This window comes from Rissa tridactyla, chromosome 2, assembly GCF_028500815.1.
Source record: "Rissa tridactyla isolate bRisTri1 chromosome 2, bRisTri1.patW.cur.20221130, whole genome shotgun sequence".
Lineage (NCBI taxonomy): Eukaryota > Metazoa > Chordata > Aves > Charadriiformes > Laridae > Rissa > Rissa tridactyla.
The window spans coordinates 98098260-98104477 of NC_071467.1; positions in this window are offsets into that span (position 1 = coordinate 98098260).

A 6218-nucleotide genomic window follows, 5' to 3' on the forward strand; every position below is an offset into this window, starting at 1 on the left:
GTAATAGTTCTGTTGGCAGGCATTGGGACAGGAAGCAGGGCAGGTTTCTCAGCACGAAGGGAAAACTCAGAGTTTAAAATGCTTATACTTTAATCTCCAGGCATGCTTTGGTCTTCCTCCATTGTTTGAAATCTTGTGGTCCTCTTATGTAGGACTATCAGCAATGCACGTTCTTCCGTGAATAGGCAGCTTTTCATTGTGATTCTGTGCAGAATAATTGTGTCACTCCAAGGATCTCTTTTCTTGTGGCAAAGGTGTACTAAGCATTATATATTTACAAAGTTCTCCCAGTGATGCAAGAAACGAATAAATACAAAGGCCGCTTCAGAAGCTCCCTTTAAAGACTACTTACCACAACCAGATCCAGATAGTGGCTGGAGATTTTGGTAATCTTTTATATCACGGCTTTCAAAAAAAGTCAATTCTAACGCCTCGTGATTTACATGCAGAGTACCCCTGTGTTCCTGAGATGCCAGCAAGGCCGAGGCACTAACCGCCGCCTTGGCTGAGCTACTGAACTGGTCACTGAGCTTTTAAGTTAAGACCAAATAAAGCTACAGGCATGAGCCTACACTAAAAAAAATTAACCACTGGCGATGCACGGATGAGACTGAGCACGTCTAGTGGAGACGCTGAATGTGGGTTTTACATTTTTTCGTTCAGTATTTTTCTTTGATGTAGTTAGTTGCCTTGTGTCACGTGTTGTATTGCAGTGCCATTCATAAGTACTGGGTTCTGGCAAGCTTTAAGAAGCTGAAATTCTATGGAAGTTGAGGGGAGGGGAAGTGCAAAATAAAGCTTACAGTTCCAAAAGTACATAGGAAAAATATTGCAGAGATCTTAGTATTTTTGTTTCCTCTAAAAAGGAGCCTTGTTTAAAAATTCATCTTTTTTTAGAAACTTCGGAGTTGATTTTTTTTTTTTTCATCCTCCTATCCACCTTCCAGGCTATGTGTTGCAGCACGCTCCTCTACGTGACTTGTTTCATTTGTACTACTCTCATTTGGGGTTACCCATGACCACAGCTCTCAAAAAGATAAGATATTACTCTCTCTTTTTGTTATTCGGTAAAAATGCATCCGAGGCTTCAGAAAAGTTTAACAGCGTATTGTCTGCTCAGCTGTTAAGTAGTTAACTTGTCTTATTTGAAACAGGGTCCCAGTTTGCCTTAAGGTGTCAGACCACGCCTGGCAGGTTATAAATGTGATGATTCATAAAGTGCGGTTAACTGGGGGGTTGGGAATGTCTAAGGAAGCTAATCCTGTTTGATAGAGAAAACAGTGGTAGTCATCAGCTAACAAAGCAAAAATATGCTCACTCTGAAAGGTAAATGTTTAATAGAAACCTCGTCTCCATTTACATAAATGCCAGTGTTTTGAAAGGTGTTTTCTCTTTCTGCTGTTACCTAACAGGAAGAAAAAATAGTGCATGGCTCTGTACTTGGGCACTCCTCGCTCACTTTCCTTTGCAGTTCCTAACTTCAGCTATTCAATATGTCACTTGATAAAACATTTTGGATTCTCTTATATGCCATTTGTGGTTTCAACGGTATTTTCGATCTTTCTTCCCCTGCCCAAGGTTGTAGAGAGATTTGGAGGAGGGAAGGGTTGGTTTTCAGTTTGTTCTTAATGAGGCATTTAATGTATTTCTTAATGAAACAGTGTTTAATGCATTAAAATATGACCAAAGGTTCTCTTGCAAGCCTTTACACGTTCACTGAAGTTAAAGGCTTATTTATATGAAGGTTTCGTGATCGATCTTTGTACAGCTTTTGTACAAATTGTATTTCAAGTAGCAATTTAAATATTCCTGTACACTGTTAGTACATCACCACATGCAGCAAAACCACAAGACCCTGAGGTACTCAAATATCTCTGAGTAAAACAAGCCACAGGATCGTGTATAAACAGATACAAATTTGGAGGGGGGGGGGGAGAATTGCAAGGTGCTAGAAGTCTGTGTACCGTATAAATATCTAAGATGCCAAATAGATAAGACTGTAGCAACAGTGAAAGAAAACATAAGCAGAGCCAGTTACTTCGGTCCGTAAATGAAGGTTAAGGCATGCAGTTCCTCTTGGCTCTCGGACAAAACCCAGCGATAGAGACAGACGGCTGTTTAATAACTGCCTCTGCAGCATGTGTAGCTGCCTGTTCCTTTAACTGGGGGTAGCGGTGTATTCAGCCAAAAATGGAGGTTTCCTTCATGTGCTTTTCTGTTGTCCTGGAATGAAACACTTTATTGCAAATACATGAAGTTTTATATAAGCTGCATTAGGCTTGGTGTGAAAATTGTAACTTAAAATGTGTGCACTCAGGGTTGGCTGGGGTTTTTTTTTGGTTTGTTTTTTTTGGGTTTTTTAGTTGCGTGTTTTGTTTGTTTTTTGTTTTAGATTTCATCTATGTTGCTCTGATGTACTGCGTTTGAGTCCTGATTGCAAACTACCAAAGGATGATTGTTCCTTGCTAATTACCCTTCCTGAAGTAACAGGTGTGCTAGGTGATGCGGTGGTAAGCCTAAGTCAGAATGAGCTGTAGTGATGCTCGTGAGACAGACTTGCTGTAGAGAGATTAGACAAGGTGGCCAAAATCAAGAAAAGTGAGGTGCTTCTTGAAGCACTGCTTCAAGGGGGGAACACTTGAAATACGTACACGTAACGAAAGGGAAAAAGCGCAAGAGATGGTAATGTAGACGAAGGCCTAAGAGTGATAGCAGGTAGCAAGTTAGTTGCTAAGTTACGAGGCAATTTTGGACAGCAGCTATGCAGGCAAGGATGGTTTAACGGGTCTGTGCCGAAGTTCCCCTGTTCAGAGATTATGTGGAAGCATTATGTCAGCGTCAAACCATCGCACGCGGAGTACGGCAGTTCTGTTGCTGGGAAAGACATCCGTGCTGCCGGAGAAAGGAGCTGCCTTGCTTTCCGTTCCACGTAGGGCTGGGGGAGGGGGCCAGCGCCAGCCTTTGTACCTCACTCTGTCCCACACTCATCTGAGTCCTCCAAATTCCAGCTCCTACTGGGATAATTATACAGGGAAATCCAGCTTTTAAGAGCAGAGAGGTAGTTCCTGCCTATTTTTCGTGGCGCTTCCTACCAGGGCTGTGAGCACTTAAAAATTCTGCCCTCTCAGAAGAGATCCCAGCCTGCCTGAGGATAGGAAACAATGGCCCTTGGCATAATCTCTTCTGCAGTGGGGATGGAATAGGGCTGTTGAATGATAAAAAGAGACTCTAATCTTTTGCTGGGATCCTGAGGGCTGGAGGGCTTTTCTCCCGGAATGGATTCTAGCCTTTCCAAAGACAAAGAATGGTGAATTCAGTAATGAGTCCCTAGCTAGCCAGCATAATAGATTCGCTCTATTTAAACCTTGTCCCGAGAGACCTGTATGCCGGTTGCTTTTTTTTTTTTTTTTTTTTAAATTTGTGGTCTTTGCCACCGTAGAGCTCAGATCGATGAAACTGCTCATCAAATATGTAACTAGCATTTGTGACGGGGATTGATAAATATGGCGAAATACAGCTAGGTATGACACAGACCGTTTCTTGCACTGATGCAGTGGGCTGACATAGGCTGTTGCCAGAATCTTGATTTCATTCTATTTTGGTATGTGATAAATGTTTGTCGACTAGTCAGACTTAAGAAGCCACACTTGATCTGTATGACTACTATGATTCTCTGAGCTCTTTTTCTAATACATCGGATTTAATTTACCGTGGATTGCTACCCGCAGCAGTATCAAGGGGCTTTTCAAATAATATAAAGAAAAGAATACTTGCTGATGTAAAAGGAAAAATGCATGAAAAGTAGTGTAGTTTTACCAAGGGTAGATTGTGCCAGACTAATTTGGCAGCTTTCTTTGGTAATAACTGTGTAACGGACTTTGTAGGCACAAGAAACGCAATAGATCTATTAGATTTTGACGTCAGGTTCCACATAATCTAACCTGAAGATATAAAGGTAATGCTATTAAGTAACCTCATGATGGCGAGACAAAAAGAGTTCTGTTCGCTGGTGTTCAGGAAAGACCAATTCAAACTGTAAGTATTCTGGAGAAAGGCTACTAGATTGTTCAGAGACATGATTTATTTAGCCTAACAAATGAAAACTGAAGCGAAGCTGGCTGACTTGGTATGTTAGCAGCCAACACAGGAAAAAGAATTATTTAAGGTGAAGGACACAGACTTGCCGTAAGTAGGCTTAGGATAGAAATTATGGTTCCTGACCACCAGAGAATTTAGGATTTGGAATAGTGGTCCAGTAGAAGCAGCAAGAAGTCTGCCTGGAAGACTAGCATGGACTGACATGGTCATAATAATGCTGTGTGGTGCTTATGTTAGCACAGACACGACTCCATAGGGAACTTACCCCTGTTGTAGTTTTATATAAACACTGGAGGGAAATGCTTTTTATTTTTTGGCTAGCTGGAAACTTTTACCAGAGTTGTAACTACAACATAATATCCATTGGTTCAAGTGTCAGGACTATGTCAGCATTTTTTTACAGTAATTTCAGTAGATCAAAAAACACATGTCATGCCCTAGTGTTCAATGAGTTTGAAAAATGCGATTTTTAAAGGGTTTGGTTTTTCTTAGTCTTCTAATCTTCTGCCAATGCATCTGAGATAATTTACTGTAAAACTCAAAACAGCACTAATGGGGTACTCCCCTCAATATAGCATGAGTTTGAAAGAGGAAACATCCAGATTCTGAAGTGCACTAAGCATTATTTTCGTCTTGAAATCATCTTTTAAATTTCTTTAAAGATATTTTTAATATATGTGAACATCCAATTATAGCTAAAGATAGTTTGCACTTCAATTATCCTCCCTTCCTCCTAGGTCCTCGGCAGACGAACAATCCCAGAAGTCTTTAGCCTGAGCGCTCTCTACCTCACGACACCTTGACTTCTGCCCTGCTCCCTGAAGTCCAAAGGTGAAGAAGGGACGTGTATGTGTATATATGTGTGCGCACATACAGGGAGGGCAAGGAAGGACACGTCTGCCTTGATTTACATTTGCTGTGCCCAGCCCTAGTGTTTATGCACACAGTTACAGCTGTACACACAATCCTGGTGTGAACAAAGGAGTTCCTCACACTGCTGTGAAAGCCATTTCTTAGAGTGCCAAAATCCTAGGCCCGTAAACAATTTGGTTGTTTCACAGTCTTCTCGACCTCCCTCAACAATCTGCACCTTCCCTTCCCTACTCAGTCCCAAACTGCCAAAGCCAACTCATGTCACCGTAGCCCTTAGCGCCTTGCTCCCCTTCCGTCTGGGCACCTCCCAGGGGTACCTCTGCTGCTCCCCACTGACCTGGTCCTGCAAGACTTCTTGCTGGAGATTTGGAGCGGTTCTTCGACAGCTGGCCTCAGCCCAACTGAGACTGATAGGAAGCTGAAGCCATTTTGAGGAGAAATGGATAAAATGGAAGCCTTTCCTGGTATCTTGACAGCACGAGTAACCTCTGCTCCTTCTCTGTTCATGAAGTCCAACTGCCGGTCATCATCCAGTTCGCAGATGTTGCAACACTGCACTGCAAGCCTCGGTTTTCTCGTGCTTTTTGCCTTTGGTGGAGAAACACGTGTGCTGTTATCCTGCCCTCCTCAGCCAATAGAAGAGTTGCCATAACTGAGATGTTAAGGTGTGATAGGGAGAGGAAATTAAGCGATTTGGGAAGTGCAAGCTTCCAGCTTGCCTGTCTTCAGTTATTTGTTTCTTTGTTTAGGTTTCGTGGGGAGAAATAGATAAGGCCCTTTAAAGAAGATTCTTAATTGGCAGCTTGGTAAAGCGGCAGTGGGAGTGTGTGTTGAAGAATCTGGAATAAACAACAAAACCAAAACATAAGGTCGTGATTCAAGCAAAGATGCCAGAGGGAGCACTCGGAGCAGACAATGCTTATTGCCCAATGGAGTCTAAAGTCCAGGCAGTGCGCGGATGCAGTCCAAGGGAGCTCTCCCAAAGCTGGGAATGGAGAGGTGCACAGAGAGCAGGCCACCGAGGAGGCAGCGTGTTTTCCTTTGGAAAGGGGCAGTAATGATTGTGCAGTAGACTGGAAATGTTTAGCCATGTAAAAGGTCTCAGTGTTAGCAGCAGCAATAGAAGCTTTTGCACGTTTCTTTATTAAAAAAATAAATCAGTCATTAACTTTTAGTGTGAGATAGCAGGTCAGTCACCATTTCTTACACAAACTATTGCAGCTGAAAATAACTGCTGGAAAACTTCC